The 22,041-nt window shown below is 48.2% G+C and overlaps 1 protein-coding gene across 4 annotated transcripts in view; it reads right to left on the minus strand.

The window, feature by feature from the left end:
• SLC7A1 (solute carrier family 7 member 1) overlaps positions 1-21,697 on the minus strand; it is a 73,851-nt gene extending 52,154 nt beyond the window's left edge. For 2 of the 4 annotated variants that reach the window (XM_032879984.1, XM_032879985.1), the window contains exon 1: positions 13,119-13,168. The gene's annotated coding sequence lies outside the window, so the exon portion shown is untranslated. Of the gene's footprint in view, positions 1-13,118; positions 13,169-21,453 lie in introns of those variants that run through there. The other 2 variants (XM_032879983.1, XM_032879981.1) reach the window with 2 other exon arrangements.
• Between the last annotated feature and the right edge of the window lie 344 nt (positions 21,698-22,041).

Genomic DNA, 22,041 nt, shown 5'->3' on the forward strand with positions numbered 1-22,041 from the left:
AGAATGAGCAACATGGTAGACCAAACAGACCATCTAGAGACAATTAACTCATACACACAATCAACAGAGGACAACTCAGTATGAAAAACCCAACTCTGCGAAATGTGATCCAGGATAAAATCAGACTTGGAAGGAACAAGAGGCACAGAACACACAGAGGCAGAAGCTACACTGAGTAGAGTCGGCCACAGAGAATGGCTGACAGATGCAGAAGACCTTTCCTGAAAATGTAAATGGAAAATAACCTACCCTAATGAGAGAGCTTTCAGGAAAAAATACAAAATTTAAGAGGTGCTCCAAAAAAACTTAACTGACTTAAAACTGAAATTCACTCAGGGAAACAGTTACATCAACAATTTATCTGTGACAATATTGCTAAGAAAACGTGTATATTCACATAGTCAAAATATCCTCAGATCAAAACGGTGTGTCCAGCAGAGCCCCCGGGCCTGCCCACGAGCAGCTGGGCGCGTGAGAGTCTGACATGATGGCTCCGGATGGGGCTTCCCGGAGAGCGGGGCGTGCTCACGGGACAGAGCTCCCTGGGAGACAGCAAGGCAGGTAAGAGACTGTGGGGAACATTTGCATTCTGGGAGGCTAAGAAGGCAGTGGAGAGGAAGAGAGCAGCTCTAGGAAAAGTCCACAAGCAGATGGACTCTCTGAAGTAAGGAGTGTGGCTCCATGTGTCTCTTGGCCAGCCACACCCTCACCCTTCGAAGGTGCCAGGAGCCACGACACGGAAGGTCTTCGTGCTAGCTTGGCAGAGCGCTACCAGACCAAATATAGGAAACCTAATTAATCTGAATTTCACACAAAGAATAAAGCTTTAGTGAAGTATCTTTCCAGTGTATCACAATTGTGACCCAAGCATGCCAAAAAATACTTTTCTTGGAGAAAAAAAAAAAAGTTATGCTAGAAAAGCAACCATTGCTTATCTATAACTTAAATTTAATGGGGCATCCAGTACTTCCATTTGCGAAATCTGATAACCCTAGCTCGGTGCTGATGGCTCAGGCCTGATCACCCCAGCCCCACCACATGCCCTCCCTGCCCACAGCCATCAGCCCCAATGTCCACAGACTGCCTCTCCACAAAGGCTCTTCCCTGGTCCCAGCAGCTGAGTGGTGACTCCCCCTCACACGTGGGCTGGTGGGAGCCTCCTGCCACAGACCCAGAAAAGGAGAGTGTCTGCAGGAAAAGGGAACAACCAACTATATTAACTATTTCCGAGAGACAATGGGGGTGAGGAATGATGACAGATCACTGAATCACATTAGAGAGACAACTGTGAGCAGTTTTAGGACAGTAGTAAGAGCTTAGTTTTCAGATCAAAGTTGGTGGGGAGAGCACGGCATTTACTCTCCTTGGTTTCATCATTAAAAAAACAGGGTTCTAACAATGAATCTCGGAACACTGAAAATTAAAATAAAATTTAAAAATAATTAAAAATTTTAAAAATCCATTTATCAGATATTTAAAAAACAAAACAAAACAGGGTTCTCAGCCAATTGCTTGCATCTTTGCGGTATCTGCAGAGAACCCCAGGAGTTCCGCCCCATAAAGGGCAAGCACTTTGGTAACACAGGGCTGGCACCTTCCGCACACAAGCAATATCTGCTCAACGGATGAATGGATTCTACACATCTCGAAGAGTTTGTTTTAAAAATCTGAAATCTCATATGATTATTGGAAACACAAGCCTGGGGTGAATCTTAACACTTTGCGGCCATCACCACAGGAGCTAATAGTCTTTGCTCTTTAGTTTGTCAGTGGAGGATTGTTTGTAGTAGGAATCACAAGTGTCTGGGCAGAACCTAAACCAAACAAACAAAAACACCTGCAATGTCACCTGATGAAGCACATGTTGAGATTCACATGAATAAAGCAGAGAAGAAAGGCCACCACCTCCAAACTAAAGTGAATCTAGCTCAGAATGCCATTTTTTTCCTGTGCCCCTTTATGTAACTGTTGTAACTGTTCCTTAGTTATGGGAGCCCTTAATCAAACAAACATCTAAGAACAACATGATTTTCTTATTTAAACATAAAAGTATTTTCAACCCTGCACCGATTTCCCTTGATCTGTGCTGGAAGAAATCCCAGGGACGCCTTAACAAAACAATAAACTTCAGAAAAAGAAAAAAAAAGGGGGGGGAACATATATTTTTACAAAGAGTACTGTATACTTCTTCTAACTTAGGATAAGTCCACAGTATATTTGGAATTTTTAAAAAGAACCAACCCTTTATTTGCTTTGCTACTGTGGAACTTTCCACTCTGCTACAAGGCCCCAAATTTAGAAATTACGAACAAACTCATGCCTGGACAAAGTGAAAGCTGTATTTAGCTTATGGATATGCTAATTCTTGGCATAAAACAAACACTCTATGCCTCCGCTAGACTTCTAGGTATTTTATGACCGAGTTAAAAGACTTAAGCTGAAAGGGAGTTTATGTACAAATTAAAATCAAAGGTTTTTCATACCAATGCCTGAAAGGTTTAAATTCCAAATGGAGTCTATGTTTTTAGTACTAATTTTTCCAAAGCTGGTCCAAAGGGAAGATCTCTTGTCCTGACGTGGAGGAGCCATCTGCCTGCCTTGTAACTTCCAGAAAAAGGCTCCACAGCTCCTCAGGCAGAGCTGAAGAGACACCTTCTACTATTAACCTACAACAAACATCATTAATGCTTCATGTTGCCTACTGTTTCTGTGAATAAGAGCATCAACTCATGAGACGGGCAGAGGCAAGAAATATAAACGCATTCTACAGGTAGAAAGAACCATCAGCTACCTCAGATTCGTAAGACTGACTATTTTTCTCACAGTTAGGAATTAGCTAAAGCAACTGACATGTTTCTTAGCATCCCCAACTCTCCCCGCTTTCCAAAGGCTGACGCCAACACGCCTTCACGTGTATCCTGCAGAGTACCCGAGCTGCAAGGGAGCTGTCCGCCGGACCTGCACCGATGGTTCTTACCTTTCACTGGCTGAGGAACCCTGGGCGAGGAGCATGTATTGTGGTGTGCGTTTCTGGACAACAAATGCACCATCCCCACCACCACTAGAAGATAAACAGAAAACTGGGGAGTGATGTACGCAGGGAACCAACATCCCCTGTCTGACTGCTAGGGATGGAGCTGTGAGCCGAGAGCACCGGTCGCCGCTCCCTGGGTTCTCCAATGCCCCGAAAGCCTGTGTCTATCTGAACGATGAGCAGAGCAAGGCTTGGAGCAGGTCCCTGTGCATGGTCAGCACTGGAGCCAGAGCCAAAACCCAGGCCTGTCTGGCACCACAGTCCATCCAGGTAGCTCTAAGTTGGAGGAGGCCTTAGCTCTGTCTTGTCATGTCTATTGCTGATCTCTTAAATTAATGACCTACATTTAAATGCCAGTATGAAACTTTATGAATTATCAACAGTGAAACACAAGGTCATTCCTAGAATTCAAATAAAGTTCTATACGTAGCATATGGGTTTGCTTTGGTTAAAGGGGCAGTGAACCTGACAGTCAGATGGGGCTGAAGGCTCCCCTTTCCTGTGCCTCTTCTCTGAGGCCACCTTCCCTCCGGTGGGAACTGCTCCTGATGGCATCCCGAGCTTTCTCCATAGCTCTGGCCAGCAATCTGGCCGGACTCCAGCTCTTAACTCCATACTCCCACCCAGCTCGATCAGGGTCAGCCGGAGCCGGGAGACTCACTCAGTGGGCTCCCACGTTGGCAGCCAAATGCACGAGCCAGTTACAAGCACTGCACTGGGGGTGGGAGCGGGTGCAGAAGACACAGAGCGGCCGAAGAGGTGAGGACCAGGTCAGGGCTGCCATGCCTGTGTGGGCACGGCCCTCTCAGGTCCCAGGTAAGGGAGGACAGGGTGGAAGCGAACACCCAGATAGGGCTGGGGAATCTGAAGGAATTCAGTTCCAAGAGGGGGCTGTGTCCATCTTGCGGCTGCAACTCACTTTGTAAGGACCACAGAAAGTACATAAGACAACTCGGATGGGCATCCTAGGCCCCGAGTTTGTCCTGCTCCTGTCCGAAATGCCACACAGCCCAGCTTTGGAGAGCCAAGTACATAAGACATAACATCTCAGTCAGACTTGGTGTACTCCGGCCAAAAGTCCTGTCTTTGGCCACAAAGCTTGCTTTGTTAGCAGGCATGTCCCATGATAGCATTTGCAAAAGATTGGTGATAAACTCCAAACACCCCTGGCTCCATCCAACTATCAATAACGACATTCTTCTTGAGCCCACTTCCCTTCTGGCCTCTACTCCCTCTGCTTCTGTCAATTTGTTACCAGAGGCAGAAAGCACTATTTGCTTCGTATTCTAAGACATTTGAAAGTCTGGACAAGGGACAACCTAACTTCCAGAGCTGGCTGAGGAATTTGCGGCTCATCTGGCCGTGGCCTGCGGGGAGTTTCAGACTCTGATCAAACTCCCTTCCCTTGGCATTGCCACACCGGGCAGTCCCAAATCTTCCAGCAAACCGTCTTATAAACTCCCCTCCATTCTGAAACAAAAGCAAAGACTTCTTTGGGACTTACAGACTAGAAATTTCCCTTCTTCTGTAATACAACCCTTATCGGATTTCTGTCCAGAGAGCAGATATTTAAGACATCTGAACTTCAGCTGTACAAGCGAAATCTTCTCTTTTTTGCAAACTTGACTATCTGCCATCCTTTGTCCTCCTCTGAACCTTATGTGAACTCAGTGGCACAGCTGAGGGTACGCTGTTCAATCCACCGGTGTGTTATTTTTATACACACACATCTGCACATCTAACTGAGAAAGCTCCGTCATCAGCCGGATCGCATCCACTAAGGTGAATCTAAAGGACCTTGGGCAGAACGCCGTTAAGAAGGGGGTCCTTGCAGTTAAGCCCATGAAAGGAGCCAGGTGTCTGTCCCTAAGCTAGTCTACTCCAGGACGTGGCGAGGGCTGAGGAGCAGCGACAAAGGGAAGGCTTCTTCCCAGCAGAGACTAATGTGAGGCTCTCAGCTGACAATCAGTTCTCAGCTGCCACCTCCTCCTGGAAGTCAGGCGCTCCATGCCCCGGGAAGATTCACCACCACTGGCAAAGCAGTGACCCTTCAATACTTCCCACACGGGTTCTCTGTCACAACCCGTCAAAAGCAGCACACTTTAAAAAGTCCCATATTCCCTTTTCTCTGCACACAGTTCCTGGTAGCAGGCAAGGACCTGTCCCTTCTCTATCAGACCTCTTTCTTCATTCCACTGAGGAGAAACAGGTCTCTCAGAGGAGGTAGAAGCGAAGCAGAAGCAAGAACACCAGCAAGCGTTTTCCAGAAACCCAGCCTCCAGCAGAGGACCACTCTTCGCTGCTGCTGCTGCTGAGAGCCCATGCCCAACTCAAGCTGGGCGGGTTAACATGGGCCAGCTTGCTTACTTTCTCCTGTGATGGGGCCTGTGTCTGACTTCATGTGTATGGCTGGCTGTCCTTTGAAAAATCACCTCTCTCAAGCTCCTTCCCCGGTGAGATCCTTTGGGACTAAAGCTTCTCATGGCCTATCCCGACATTCCAAAACCTCCGCGGGAGACGCCCCACACAACCGGACACTGCTGTCAAGCACCTGACCCCAGCAACTGGCCGCCCCTGCTAGGAAGTTCTTGCCCTTGTCTACAGGTAAACAGCCACCAGCCCGGCATGGGACCATGAACATGCGTCCAGGACTGGTCACTCTTTCCAGAAATGAGCTTAGGAAACACACAATTGTGACCAGCACAGTTCTTCTGGAGCATTCCCGAGGGGAACCAGTGGGAGTCGGGCGGACCATGTGGGTGCTGGTTACCTGGTACTTTTTTCTTTTTTTTACAGGAGCAGTGGCTCCCCTGGCTGTACCAGTAGCCTAGCTCATCGTTTCTGAGCTAATACAGGCAAGGTGACCTTCCTGAGTCAAGATCTTCGCACCGACCTAACACTACACCTTCTGTTTTCTGCTAGAGCAGATCGCCACTATTCCCACTCCACACCTACTTCTATAGTATAGACATCAAGCCACGTGGAGCTCTTTAGTGGTTTCATAATTGTGCAATGTCACCAACTTCCTGCTAAGGACTGGGAACCCCCAAAGACAATATCCTAACCCAATCTCTTCTAAATTCAAAAGCAGAAAATGGGGCCCTGAGTGCTCAGTCTTGCCCGGAATCACACTAGTCCATGGCTAGGCCAGTGGCATGGAGGTCTCCGGACTCCTAGGCCATGTCTAGCTGACGGGGGAGCGCAAACCAGGGGGCACTTGGAGAGGATGATGTGATGAGTCCCAAGGAGGACCTTGTGTCTAGGCAACAAAGGACAAAGGGCTCCAGGAGCTAACCTTTCCCCAGACTGTGTTGAGGGCACCTGCTGCCCCTCTACCACATACGACTTCCTTGCACGTTCATAAAAACATCCCCTACTCCAGAAGTTACCCCTTGTGGTGTTCAGATAATACACAGACGTGCATGAAGAGTGGAACTTGCACCTTCTTCTTTACAAGGCATTTTTTACACCTTAGAACATGCCTTCATTTCCTTACCTGGCCACTCTGCTTAACTAGAGACCTATCTCTGCCAACATGACGAGTGCTAAAAAGCAAAGTGATTATTTACAGACCAGATGGCAAAGTTTCACCCAATGTAAGTTGCTCATCTTACTGCCTGGTGAGACAAATAAAGAATGTGCAGGTTTCTTGAGACTGAAAAGTATAAAAAGGCTGATCGCAAACCACCCTCCACATTCCTGTATGAGGTGCCATAAATAAAACCTGATTGTCCCAAAGAAAAGAGGCCATCATGGAATATCATAAAGGCAACACATATGGAAGGCAAGAGGCAGAAACTACCAAAGGGCATGGAGTACAGGGCATGGGTCAGTCCCCAACTCCACACCCTGACCCCACCGTCACCACCGCCATCCCCAGAGCTCCCAAGAAGGTCCAGTCATGGCTCACAAGTGTTTACAGAAGTGATGTTGGGTGTCAAATTTCATAGAAAAATGTAAAGGATGTTTCTATATGCCGTCTGACAGAAAGACTTCTCATAAGCATATGAATTAAGGAACCCAGGAAACACAGCAAAAATAAAAATCACAGGGGCGCCTGGGTAGCTCAGTGGGTTAAAGCCTCTGCCTTCGGCTCGGGTCATGATCCCAGGATCCTGGGATGGAGCCCCACGTCGGGCTCTCTGCTCAGCGGGGAGCCTGCTTCCCACCGCCGCCCCCCGCCTCTCTGCCTGCTTGTGATCAGTCTATCAAATAAATAAATAAAATCTTTACAAAAAAATTGAAAAATTTTTTCTTTTTTTGGGGCTTCTCCCCCCCCACCCTCTTTTCCACCCTGTGAACAGGTGCAAGAATACCATTCAGATCAAGGACGTTGGAAGACTTCTGGACATTTTCACAGCATTTGCAGTGAAACATGGAGGAACAGGACTGTATCAAAGCTTTTTAAGAAACTGCTCTGCCTTGCCTTCTTTCTTAAACTTTAAATGCCCCAATGCCAATATGTGTACTAGGCACAGAGCCTCTAACTGAATGGTTATCAAAAGCAGCCAAGTTCTTCCCCGACTATTCAAAGGCAAGTCTCTCCCCTTGGCTAAGCCTAGTGCCTCTGGGAGGTGGATGGGATCTGTGCCTGAGCACCCCTTTGACCTTCAGCCATCCATCTCTGCAAATGCTCTGAACCAACCACAAGGAAATGCAAGATTAAATACCTGAGCATCCACTCAAATGCATGCCCTCCTTTGCTAAGTGGCATCCTGGCTCAATATCTTCTGAGCAGAGGCTGTGGAACCTCGCCTCCCATACCCACTCTGGCACCGCCATGCCCCATCCCTTGGCACGTCTCCCCCTGCCCCTTAATTAGAAAGTTCCTGACATTCATCTCTCGCATGAAGAATTTCCTGACTAAGAGAGAACAAGCAGGAACCTCTCCTGAGCCCACTGCACCACTCCCCAGCCTTCTGGAGGAATCGCTCCGCATGTTAATTTACACCTACTCCTTCACCAGCCAAGTAATAACACATGTATGTGCAGCCTCTGGAACCGGATTTCTCACTTGGCAGAAACCTCCCTGATGGCTGAAGCTTAACCCTTTCTATGCCCTTTCTATATCAACACTGATATAAAATAGATAGCTCACATTTATGGAATACCGGGCAACAGTCTCAACTCACTTGGTGTATTTAAACCTCAACACAGTCTACAGTGTGAGGGACTGTAACTTTCCCCAATTCTCAAGACAGGGAAACTGACTGTGCACACAGACATCCTGAAATGGGGAGGGCTGGGGACCGCTATGCTAAAGTATCCCAAACCACACTGGTTATTTACTTCTTGCATCTCCTTTTATGTTGTACTGCTGCCTTTCTACTGCTAGGGCCCCATCTATCACTCGTCTCCAGGGTTAGAAGCCCCACCTCTACGATCTGACTTACCACTTCCTATCTGCAGTTGGCTGTAAACAGATAATCGGGCTGGTCAGAAATGAGTATACCAGTGGGCCCCCACACCCTTCTCATCCTAGGGGCCCTGAAGCCTGTGGGCTCTGGGACAACAACTGCTTGAGCTCTTGAAAAGTTCTCTTTTGAGCCTCTACTCAATACCAAGCACTGCCCTCAGGTACTGGAGCTGCAAAGACAAATGTGCCCAGGCACTGTCTTTGGGAGCTTACGTCTCCTTGATTAGTTCCAGGCTCTAGCAGTGGGCAGATGCCTGCTCATTCAAGAGGTCCCACGAGTCGGTGAGAAATGCCGACCCCAGACCTGCTGAATCAGATCTGCATTTCAGGGAGATCCCCAGGGAAGGACCTGTGTGCGTGTGTACTGGTCTAGGTAGTTTAGAGCCTCCTGAAGTTTGACCTTAAGGCTACAAAAGGCACTATTTCATTATGCGAATTATTTAACGTACATACTTATTGAAATGCATCCCTTTGCTCTCTCCTTAACACCTGCCCTATTACATCTGCCTAATCCACATGTGTGCCTACCTCCATGATTTCTAGACAGTGACGGAAGAATAAAAGTAATAAGTGACATACTGCAAATCCCATCCAACATACACAATACAGTCGAAGTCTCTTGCTTTGTGTGCTACAAAATATGACATGGTTAGTCTCGTCCCTAAGTTTAAGTTTTTATCTGATTAGTGTACAAGTGCATCTGTAAGTGCAGGCCTCCTGTGGATGTCCAGACCTCGCAGGACTATGGTTTCAGGCCACAGAATTTTAAAGGAGCCTATATCCATGCCCACACACAGAATAAAGTGAGCCATAAAGTCCTGTTAGTTCAAGAGCAGCTTCTGTCTAGTGGCAAGAGCAATTCTAGAAAGGGAGAGAACGACAGTTTCTGAGTCATTACTCATTTGAACTTGGGACAGTGCTGCTTGTTCCCACAAAGCATCAGGATGGAGGGATCACCCCCCTTCTCTCTATCCTTGCTCCCACCATTTCTCCAGGGCAAATGTTATTTCCTTCATGCACACAGTCACACAGCTCACTGGAAAAAGACCCCTACTGGGGAGCCAACACCCCTAAGAGGCTCCAAACCTCCCACCAGCTCAAAGGCTCTCTGAGGTGATTCAGCAAGAACTCCCTTGCAGATTGTCAAGGCAATGCAGTTAACAGCCAGCCAGAAGCAACAGGAATGTCTTTGTGCAGAGTATGTTCTCCTCCCCAGCCTCTTGCCCTCACTCAAAATCACCCAAGAAATCCAGGGTGGCAATTCCCTTGCCTGACTCATCAGCCCACAGACCCGAGAGAGTCCTTCAGTAATTAGGACTGAATCCGGCCACGAACGACACCTAATAATTTTCAAAATTCCAACTGTATCCAACTCTGAAACTAGTGAGACATTCTTCCCAGTTAATTCAGACTACTCAAAGAATTAATGAGTGTTCTTGCCAAATATCACCCAAGATTGCCCTCTAGAAAGAAAGAAATGTCTCCTGACAAAAGTGCTTTGTTTTTTTTCTTTTTTTAACAAAACCAGCTGCTAAAAACTGGGGTTATAGATTTACAAGGGATGTGTTATGCAATTACAATAACAGATTATTCCATATGTCACATAATATTAACATATACAAGAGCATAAAATCAAGTTCATGAGGATTCTTCCCTAATAGTATCAGTAGCGATAGAAATATTTGTTTCTTACAGATGAATTTTTGAAAGACTATAAACTAAGTATTCTGAATTCTTACAATAAATTTATTATTATTGAGAAGCATAATAAATAAGAGAAGTTTACAAGAAACAAGGACAGACTTTTGTACAATGTTTCAACAAAGCAGGCAACTTATCTCGTTCTGATTCTGTTCTGTTACTGTGCTCTAGGTCACAGAATCAATTCCCCTGATTTACAATTGTTTTAAGAATTATATACACAGGGGCACCTGGGTGGCTCAGTTAGTTAAGCATCTAATTCTTGGTTTTGGCTCAGGCCATGATCTCACAGGTCCTGGGACTGAGCCCTAAATGGGGCTCCACACTGAGCGGGGAGTCTGCTTGAGATTCTCTCCCTCTGCCCCTCACTAACTCCCCCCAAATAAATAAATAAATAAATAAAAAGAATAATATACACAGACTTCTTACCTAAAAATATTTATTTTCTAAGCAAAAAAAAAAAAATTCAAATAACTCTCAAGCAAGATTTAAGTTTATGTAAAATCCATTCAAAGTTTTCAAGGCAAACTATTTAATGATATGACCGCTATTACTAATATTATATATTCAATACTCTGTTCAATTTTAATCCATCAGACTTGAAAGTCCAAAAATCAGTTTTTCTATTAGAGTATCTTTTCTCCCTCATCTTCCCATAAATCTTTAACGCTGAAAGGCTTATCATTCAGATAGGTTCTTCTTCAAATCACAATAAATAAAATATACTCAAAAAAGACTTTTCAAAGTGCTGGAATTAACAAACGCTCAGGCCATCTCTGAAAAAACCACACATAACCTGACTAGGCCAATTTCAAAAGCACCAGCACGTGAGGGGAGCAAAAGACAGAGCCCACCGTTTGCATCAGCAGGAAACCACACTGGGAGCTCACACAGGTCTTGCCCTGTGTCCCTGTTCACCTTCTTGGGAATCATTACCAAAAAGAATATCCACTTCAGTTAGAAACCCTCAAATCACCACGAAAGGAAACCTCTACCCCCTGAATGCCTTTGTCCAAACCGGCCTGGACTGATAATTCCTCCCATTCCCCAGCCCAGCAAACCTGAAACTCAGGCCACCAAGGGGGTGGTGGGGGGGGTGCGCAGGCAGGTTTGCAGGTTAGCATGCCCAATCCTAACAGAGTTTGCAAACTGCTAGTTGCGAGCAGGATTTTTTTTTTTTTTTTTAACACGCAATAGAAAAGGAAAATCATCAGGATGCACGGCAGGTACAACAATGAGGGATGCTTCATGAAAACTTTCATTTTAATCTCTAGACATGGTGTGCCCCGATATGTGTACTTGATCATGGTGTAAACTGATTTGTTATTGTGGACTGCAGCCACAGGAGTCTGAAAGATGCCACCCACAGGAGAACCAGTGTGTGGATGCCACCAGTTTATCCTGAACGGCCCTAAGGAAGCCTTCCCAAAGACCAGGCTTCCAGAACCCTGTGCGGACGGCATGGTGGAAAGGCTGCCAATGCAGCTCTGAAAACTAAGAACCTGTGTCCTTCCGAAAGGAATGCAATGATCTCACCTAGGCCTGGTACGGGTGGCTGTACCATTCACCTGCCCTGCAAAAATCCACCAATGCTAGGGCCATTTTCAAAGCTAACTTACATTGCAGGTAAAGGTGAGATGTTGTGTTTTTTAAAGAACTTATAAACAAAACCAAGACAACGTACATCCAATGTCTCATGGTAATATTAATACTCAAAAATAAGACATCCTGGACGAACCAGGCAAAAACAACAGGACAAGATAAGCTGCTCCAATGGTACATCGGCTATAGAGTATATGAAAACATCCTCATCTGTGAAAGTGCTATATATATATAGTGAAAGCTATAGAGTATATGAAAACATACCCCATCTGTGAAAGTGCCTCATAGCCAACCCAGTTAAAACTTTAACATTCTGATAGTCCAATTTCAACAGGAGACGATTATTCCAAAACTAGAAATGTCAAAGTCACTCATTCACAGTATGATCTGTACCAAAGTACAAAATGTGGAACATATTTGTACCGAAAAACAAAATAAACCCCAAATTGAGATGTCAGGGCAGCAGTACAACAAACTTAAAATAATTTATTGTTCTTTCCACCTGCCAAAATGTTGCTATTTAGTCCAAAAACTTCCGCCTTTAAAATACCGTTTTATTGGGGTGCTTGGGTGGCTCAGTCGGTTAAGTGTCCGACTCTTGATTTTGGCCTATGTCCTGATCTCAAGGTTGTGAGATGAAGCCCCAAGTAAGGCTCCACACTGAACTGCTCCCTCTCCCCGTGCTCCTCCTTCCCTTCCCCAAGTGCACGCGCTCTCTCTAAAAAAATAAATAAAAGTAAAAAAATATTATTTTACTAATTATGTAAATATTCACCCAACAAGGACTTGTTGAGCACTATTTTAAGTGCTACATACAGATCAGTGAACAAACCGAAGTCCAATTTTAACAGTGTTTCCTTTCTGTGCAAATATATATCTCAGATAACATGATAATGAACACAGAATACTGCATTCAGACCTTACTTTCACTTTTAACAGCAAAGTTTTTCCCAGAAGATCAAGTATTCTTTGAAAATGCCATTTTCGGGGCACCTGGGTGGCTCTGTCCGTTAAGCATCTAACTCTTGGAGCTTGGGTCATGATCTCGGGGTTGTGGGATCGAGTTCCACTTTGGGCTCTATGCTCGGCGGGGAGTTTGCTTGGTATTGTCTCCCACACCCTCTGCCCCTTAGCCCCCCTAAAATGAAAAAGTGAATATTTAAAAAAAAAAAAAAAAAAGGAAAAGAAAAAGAAAATGCCATTTTCATTGGCTACATAATATTCCATCCTGGATGGTGTCAATTTACGAAAAGACATTTCTAAATGCTTACCACAAGACAAAAGCACAAACAAGAGACATAGTTAAATATAGCATGAAAAACCTAGATTTAAGACCTTAGGTAGGGGAGGAAAACACAATCTTACCAACTCACAGAGCGTGGGCAGTGGACACCAATGCAGTCACACCTTCGTCACCATGCACCACATTAAGGTCTAATTTGTGAATCTCCCTTTATAAGCCTCACTCTCTCTTTGATCCAAGAGAACATTGTCTGCACAGAACAATAGGTTTTCATTTCAATTTCCCTTCTTTTCAGGAAAGGAAATGTTTGCACTTCAAAGGGTTTCTTTGAAGAGCAGCTCTCCGGTCCTGGCCCATCCAGGTTAGGAGTTCCGTGGCCTCAGCAGGGTGTCCACAGTCTGGGCAGCTGCCCACCCTGTCACTCTCAAGGCCAGCTCCTTCAAGGAGAGGGTCTGGTGCAGGAGAAGAAAAAATAAACACATGGAAAAATACTTGAGGCTTTTGATCCCGCCCTGCAGACGTCCTTTTTCACACATAATGTAGGTTTACAGCTCAGGGAAACTGAGGTACAAAAGGATGGGGAGCCATGGACAAGGCGATAGCAGCTTCTTGGAACAAAACCATTCCAGAGTCCAGATTTACTCAGTGAAGACCCCTTCCAGGCCCCAAAGAAGTGAGCCCCTTTCAGTTATCACTCGTGATGACAAAGAGGGAGTCTGGATAAATGAAATGCAGGAGCAAGATCCACACTTCATAGAAAAGTTTTAAAACCTTCCCCAGGAACTTCTGGGGAGCACAGTCATGGACAAAGAGCAAAATTCACAATTTAGAATTTCACCTCCTATTTCTCCACTGGTCCGCTCGCAGAGGCCCAAGAGGTTCAACAAGAGGCAAGCCTAACAAGCACGTTAAATAACCACAAGGTATTTGCCAAGAGGGTAGCGCCATTTCTCTGGATTAAAGCCCATGCCCATCTTCCCCCTCTGCTAGGTCTAGGAAGTCACGGGTATATACTGGACAAGGCAGGACATGCAACATTTCTTTTCACGTCTTGAACAAGTTCTGGGTATTCACTAATGATCTCCACCCGCCCTTCCCCGAGGTGGTTAAGTTCACCTGCTCAGGTGGGCAAGCACCCAAGAGGTGGGTAGGAGCAGGAAAAACGCTCCCCTCCGCTCTGCTCCAGACAGGGAGCCTGCTCCTCCCCAAAGCCCAAGGACACCATGGGCTCCTGCCCTGAGTGTCTGGGGTGTAGGTCTGGGTGACCAGGTCACCCTGTGCAAAAGCCGTCCACACCTACCTTGCTGCAAGCCCTTCACCCAGCCTGGCGCTAAGCCTCCGTGCTGGAATTACACATTATTTTTATTCTCCCCTTCTCTCATTTTTCTGTAGTTTCCAAATTTTTCACAATGAGCATTCAAACTTTCAGAAACATTTTTTCTTAAAGAGGCTGATGAGATAGAAATTTAGACCATAGTTCCTTTGAAAGATCCCCTCCCCAACACACAAAAATTATATTTATGCATATATATGGCCATAAAGGACATTATTTGGACAACTGAAAGTCGAATACAGACCGTGGACTAGACAATAATGTGAATCAATGTTCAACTTCCTCATTTGGGTATCATACTCTGGTTATGCAAGAGAACATCCTTATTCTTAGGAAATACACACCGAAGTCTGTAGGGGTAAATAAAAGGGCATGATGTCTTCAGCTTCCTCTCAAATCATTCAGGAAAAAAACGCATATGGGTGTGTACAGACAGACTGATGGAGCTGTAGATACCTACATAGAAAGGGTAGAAGGAGCAAAATACAACTACTGGGGGTGAATTTGAGAAAAGGGTAGACTGAAGCTCCTTGCACTGCTCCTGCCACTTTTCTTTAAGTTTGCAATGTTTGCAAACAAGGCGGGAATAGCCCAGGAGAAAAGGAGGAGAAAGGCAGGAGAAGTAATAAAGTTGTCCCTGCAACACCTGCCAGTTTGAGGGCCCTGACTGCTACCCTGGCTGAGGCAGCTCACCACAGCACACTAGGGAAGTCAGCAGTCAAGACGTGGTCCCCAGAAGGAGGCTGATTGCCCCCCTGTGAAGTTCCCAGTTCCCGCAGGACGTCCTGCAGAGGGCTCTCCCGGAGCCCAGATGGCCCGACATGCAGGAGTGAAACAGGGCTCCCCCGTGGCCTGGGCAGCAAGTACCACATCCAGTTCCGCTCTGACCAGGATGCCACACCGCGACCCAGGAAGCCTGCCACCCCGCCAGTGTCCGCCACACACACCAGCAGCTCCAGGTCTGGCTGGCGCCCCGCATGGCTGTCCGTGGCCACGAAAGCTCTGCGCCGCGTTCCAGGCCGGCAGGAGCGGAAGGAAAGCAGGGTGCTGTCCAGCTGCGCGACTCCAGGGCTCACTCAGAAGCAAGGGGGGGGCGAGGGGCCGAGCAGCGGCGAGTGTGCACGCTGTATCTCCGGCCGGGCACTACCCGCTGCACATGGCGTGCCAGGACACAGTCCCAGGGGAGGCGGGCACCCGGCACAGGCTGCCACCCGCACACCCAAGGCACACTGATGGTCGGGACTCGGAGCCAGGCCCCTAGGGTTCAAGTCCTCGCTCTGCCACTTAATGCCCAAGTGCATACCTATGGGCAACTTGCGTCCCTTCTCAGAGCTTCTGCTTCACGTCACTCAAAACAGTATTGACAACCTTACTAGGCAGCTGTGAGGATTACCTGAACACATGAACTACCAAGCACACAGTGAGCACTCAGTAAGCACCGGTGAGTCCTATCATACCCAGTCCCGGGCCCTCCCTTCCTTCCTATTTGATGCAATAGACTCTGGTTAATGGCACTTCATAGACCGATAAGAAGATACATTTCCAAAAGACCTAAAGATAGGAAGACAACAGTTACAACACTGTGAGGAAGCAACAGGAAGAGTGGGTAAGAGTGGATTTGCTCCCTTGCCTTCCCACTGCTGCCCCAGGGGAGGTGCCCAGCACCCCTACCCCAAGGCCCTAGGGGACCTTCTATTGTCACCTCCAGGAAAGGGATGAAATAAGGTGGAAAACAGAGGTGGAAGTGTTTGGCTTTGGTTTCTATACCCAAAGCCCTCAGGGTAATTTGGACAAAATGTGTCAGGATGACTATGATGAGGGCAGATAAGCCCCCCCACACACACACACACTCTTTCTCAGTGTTATATGCACACGCACACAGACACACACTGACAAGCAAGCACTAGGAATGGAGCCATGAGCTCAGCTTTCCAGAGGAGTGGCTAAACCCAAAGTGTATGGATCTGAGACTGAAAGGAATCTGACTCCCCACACACCCAGGGAGGTCCCTGGTCCCCAAAGAGTTTAAGGCTTCAAGGTCATCAAGGCAGTCAGAGCCAGCACAGGCCCAGACACTACAGTTCTTCCCCTCATGTCTCCCTTCACCATTGTGGCAAAAAGGCTACAGAATGCTCCCCATGACCTCAATTTTAAAAGGTCAATGGTGAAGAGAGCCCCAGAGGGCTAGAGGGGACAATGGTACAGGAACTAAGGTCACATTCACTGATTCTGGACCTGGGTCAGCAGATGCCTCAGAGGCTCAATGTCCCCCCAACACCTTGGCACTCCATCCACCCCCAGCAATCTAATTCCAAGGAAAAGGGACTATATTTTAACCCCTTGGCAGAATGGGAGAGCAAAACAAACTTGTTACAAGAATTATTTCCTCCACACCTAAACCAAAGAACTGAGTTTTCTTTCCAGTACAAGAGTTAACACTTATTTTAAGCTGTTGATATGTGCCAGAAGCTGTGTCAAGAACATAACATAGATGATACCTCACTTAAATCCTCTCGATCCTGTAAGATAGGCAGGAGAAGCTGATTATTAGGCAAACAATATGGCGAAGAAGTTACATGTGAGAACTACATTAGAAAAGGCACTTACCCTGGAAGTAGATCTCACTCGGGGACCCAGCCCCTTCTGCATGAGGGGCCCTGGCCTCTCCTGTGACCCCCACAGCCCATGATCCCTGGAGAACTCAGGCTGGCCACGCCGAGCAGAGGCCACTCCCCGGCAGCCCAAAGTCAGTACTGCGAGCTGATCGCTACAACAGAGAATTCGTGACACGTGGAGCACTGAGAGGGTAGGACCCACTCCTGAACGAATGGGAAAGGATATGTTCGTTCTCACAGTCAAGTGATCTGAACAAATATTCCGGAGAAAGCACTAGAGCAGAAATACAGGATGTTAAGGAAACAAAGCTGTCCATGCCCTCTGTGCCTCCAGAAAAGGGAAGAACAAGCTCACGATCCACTCGGGAGAAAGGGAGAGAGGACAGAGAAATACGCACAAGCCCAGGGAAGCTGTGGGACATCCTCTCTTCCACCTTCGGATACTCCCCCTGGCAGCAGCCTTTGAAGGCTTCCCTGAGCTTGATTTCTGGTTGCCGTAGTCAGAACAGTACACTGGTAACAGGAAGAACTTACTTCATGAAAGAATTCTCAATATTGATTCCGAGACCTTTATTCATCCAAAGAATACTATGGAATTCGTAGTTTGTGAGCTTCGTTATCCGGAGGCTGAGAGGGAAGGCTTCCCCCATCTATGGATGGAGCGAGTCCACGGGGTTGAGAGTCTGAACGCCACTCTGGCGGGCTGCCCACAGAGTGGCCAAGCCAGACACCAGAAGCCTACAGGGGAGCTGTTCCCAGCATGCCTACTACTTGTCCTCAGCTCCCCAAAGCAGCCTCCTTCCTCTGAAGGCACCTCACCTCAGCCTGCACTGAAGCTGGAAAGGCCCCTAACCACACGACTCAAACTCATTCATGCCATTCGGTCACCAAATGTACCGTCTGGCAGTCTGAACCCTTACTGACAATCAACAGAGGGGAAAAGCCAAAGGAAAGACTGGGTGTGGCAGGATGGGTGAACCCTATGCCAGAATTGATTCCAGTGTCGAGAAATGTCTTTCCTAGAGCCGGTGTCCCTAGAAGAAGGACTCCGGACCAAGGGTAAAGTAACCAGCCTTCCTCACAGCTCTGCCAATGCCATAGATCTGAAGGAATGCCTTTCGAGTGGGATGAATGTATTTAGCAGTCCACCAAACTGTTTTACCAATCTGTCGCCGTTCTTCCGACTCACAGGTGGCAAATGCACTAAACCTCCCATGACAGATTATGATGCAGTATGAACAACTGCAGGGATGGTTCTTTTCTTTTCTTTTTTTTTTTTTTTAAGATTTTATTTATTTATTTGACAGACAAAGATCACAAGTAGGCAGAGAGGCAGGCAGAGAAAGAGAGAGGAGGAAGCAGGCTCCCCGCTGAGCAGAGAGCCCGATGCGGGGCTCGATACCAGGACCCTGGGATCATGACCTGAGCCGAAGGCAGAGGCTTTAACCCACTGAGCCACCCAGGCGCCCTGGGATTGTTCTTTTCAAAGATGCTTTGGAGTCGGGGGAGAAAGATTATGGAGAAAGAGGAGAGAGATGTCCCTCAAGAGTACTACAGGGCTGTTAATTTGTCATGAGAGATGGTACACCACTATTCTGCAGCTGGAAGAGACCTGAAACCTTGTGGTGGATACAACCTTGGCCTGGGAACCAATGCCACTGCCCCAAGACACAAGAAACCCCTGGAAGCAGGTGCCCTGGAAGGCCCAAGAATGAAAAAGGAGGTATTCCTCGTGTGGCAGAGGGTCCCCGTCCTGGCCATGGGACAAACCCACAGCCAAGGTGCTTACTGGAAGGTGGCAGGGGGAGCACAGGGAGTCTGCAAGCACCAAGAGATCCCTACATTAGGTGTGAGGAAGCAAGACAGATAGGTGAAAAAGAAGGAAGCCACCATACTGGGGCAGGTGGTTACAATGCAGTCATGAACCTGAGAGGGGCCCCGGAGCAGACAGATCGACTTCAGCCTTGAGAACAGAAATGTCTAAAAAAAAGTCAATTGTGACTTTTAGAAGAGTCCTTCCCAACATGCTCATTCTTCCACATTCCCATCTCGTTAATACCATATGGCAGCTCTACTTCTTGGAATCGTATTTGACCTCTTTCACACCTCACGTGGACTCCCCAGGTCAAGCCTGTTGAGTCTCCCTTTAAAATCTACAGTTGGAACAAGTAGTTAAGTCTACAGGTGGAGCAGAACTCAACCCCCGCCCCCATCTCTACCATTACCACCCCAGCCCAAGCCATTGCAGCTCAAGGAAATGACATATGGTCACTCTCTCTTACGCACATACAACATGGAGCTGGATTGTATTCCAGACTTAAGTTACATGTCTCCCTGCTCCTATTCCTGCCCACTTCCCGCACCTCCACATGATCTCCATGCAGCATTTAAAGTAATCCTTGGAGGGTTCTCTAGCTCATCCAAAGGAAAAGCAAAGTCCTCATGGTTCATGTGATCTGCCCTCGACTGGAAGAGGGCAGTGATACAGATGGGCCCCAGGCGTGAAGAGACCAATCATACAGAAAAACACTAGGTTCCCATCCACAGGTCCTGCTTGGACCTGAACCAGATAAAATGATAAATAGCTACAAGATGCATCTGGGATATAGGAAAATGTTTCTCTCCATTACTTATTCTTATTTCAAATTCCTCCATAGGATTAATAAACCAATACCTCCAAATACATGGTTAATAATGAAAAAGGATTAATCCAATTAGACATAATACTGGGCCCTCCAACATAATTACATATTTTTACTGATCTTAGTAGAAAAAAAATCCAGACTAGAACAATCAATAAACATGTACTTATACCAAATATAATTAACATGTGTCTTAGAATACAAGCTCCCCAGGGTTGGCAATCTTGCCTTCCAAGACTTTTTCCTTCTAAAGCAAGTAATTATATAGATAAGAGCACTCGTTTGGCCCAAATCCAGATTCAACCAACTGCGTATATTTCTGATCTCTATTAAGTTTTGTCCTGTTTGCTTAGTCAGAACTCCTTTGACACTCTTTAAATTTATCTATAATGATTAACATGATCGTAATATGCTAAACCTTTGAAAACTATGTTAATCCATTGTTGACTTTGTCCCCTAACTTCTATTTTGATTATGTGGCTTAAATAAGACCTTTTGTTTTAATGACAGAAGGGTGTGTTCATATAAAAATAATGATAATTTCCACTGAGACCAACTAAAAATATCAGGGGAATAAATGTATCATGGTTTCCTACTATTTGAACCAAACATAAAGGGCAAGAAATGTTACTATCAACTCCCAAGTAAATTATAATTCAAATTAAAGACAATTAGAAAATTCAGCCACAAGCCAACAAACAGTTCTCCGCTGACCAAATTTTAAAGAGCACATTTTTAAGGAAATATACCAGGGACTGAAATCCCAACCCTCTCCTCCCATAACTACACCTGGAACAGAACACAAGTCTAGGTTTCTTCCCTGGAGAGAGAGAGATCCCCATCACGTGTATTGGGAGGTGCAGTTTTCTTCCTGGAGGCACATGTCTCTACTACCCTAATCTCACCAGACAAACACCACCGGTATCTGGTTCCCACACCCACTGAAAAGGGGAAGGAGCTAAAATAGCACTCCGTAGTAGTACTCAGCACAAGGGCTGCTCTGTGTACACACGGGTTTAGAATGCCTGCTCGACCTGCCCAGTTTGGGAAGTTTTCTACTACGCAGAAAGGAACACACTGAGAAAAGGTTGTCTTTATTAAGCCGGAATAACTTCCTCTCCCTCCAAACCATCTGGAAGGCTTGAAGAACTCAGCCTTCATGTGTCAAATCGGGTCACAAGGCAGCCCACCCAGGGGGGAACTTCCCCGAAATCACCCTGGAAACTCAGACAAGAGGTGTAGGCGGGCCACGGCGCGACCCGAGCTCTAGTGATAAGAGGTGGGCGCCGCAGGCAGGGTGCGGGGGTGCACCGCTGTCCCCAGGCCGGCCACCTGCCGCGGGACCACCCCCGCGGCCACAGGGCGGGCTCCCACCAAGACGATGACACATCGCAGACCTCGTGGCGGGGCGGGGTGCTCTGCTCCGCGCCATGTAAGGGCAGGCCTCCGGATGCCTCCCGGCCGGGCCCGCGTGCCCGCTGCTGCGGCCACTCCCGCCCCCTGCCCACCGCGACCACCCGGACGGTCCCGGCGCAGGGTCGCTGGCGGGCGCGCGCGGCGGGCATCACGGCGGCGCCAGGTCGTCCACGCTTACTCACTCGGTGTTGCATCATGCACCACGCCGCGCGCCTTCAGGGAACCAAAATGGACTCCGGTGGAGGAGACAGCCGCATGGGCACCGGCCCCGCGCGCACAGCCCCGCGCCCGTCCTGCCCTTGCCCACCCCGGAGGATGCCAGCACCCCCGGCGCCGGACCCACGCCGCTCCCCGCGCCGCCCTCCCGCGGCCCCACGCGGCGCCGGGGGCCCCTCCAAGGTGACCCGAAGCCAAGTAGCTGCCCTAGCGCCGGCGGGGGCCGGGCACTCACCGAGGCGGCGGGCGGGCGGCGGGTGGCAGGATGCCGGCTAGTCCGCGGAGGGGCTCGGCACGCGCCGCTGGGAGGACGGCCGCTCGGACGGAGGCGCAGCGCGCAGGGAGCGGGAGCTGGGGCTGCGGTTAGCGGACGCCGGCTGGCCTCGCGCCCCGCCCGTCAGTTCACCTGCCCGCGCTGACTGAATGGAGCGTGGAGAGCGGGCGGGCTCCGGCGCCGGGTTTCATCAGCCGCGCGCCGGGCCCCCGCCCCTCGCTCCCGCCCCGCGGCCCTGGCAGCCCCCGTCCAATCGCGCGCTTCAACCGCCGGGTACCAATGGGAGCGCGGCGCGGCGGGACGGCAGGCCCGAGGCGGTGGCCGGGGCGGGGCGGGGGGCGGTGAGGGGCGTGTCCGCGCTGGGGTTCCCCGGGCAGGCGGCTATTCCCCGCGCCTTCGCTTCGGCTCCGCCCTCTTGTTGCCATTTTTCCGCCAATCAGAGCCCGCGGCGCGACCACATCCTCGGGTCCTCTGACAGCCGGAACCTCACCCGTCCGAGTTAGCGCCGCAGGGCAGTGGTGCCCAGAGCGGCGGGTCCCTGGGAGCTGA

This window comes from Lontra canadensis, unplaced genomic scaffold (assembly GCF_010015895.1).
Source record: "Lontra canadensis isolate GAN:19392208 unplaced genomic scaffold, GSC_riverotter_1.0 scaffold67, whole genome shotgun sequence".
In the NCBI taxonomy this organism is placed as follows: Eukaryota; Metazoa; Chordata; class Mammalia; order Carnivora; family Mustelidae; genus Lontra; species Lontra canadensis.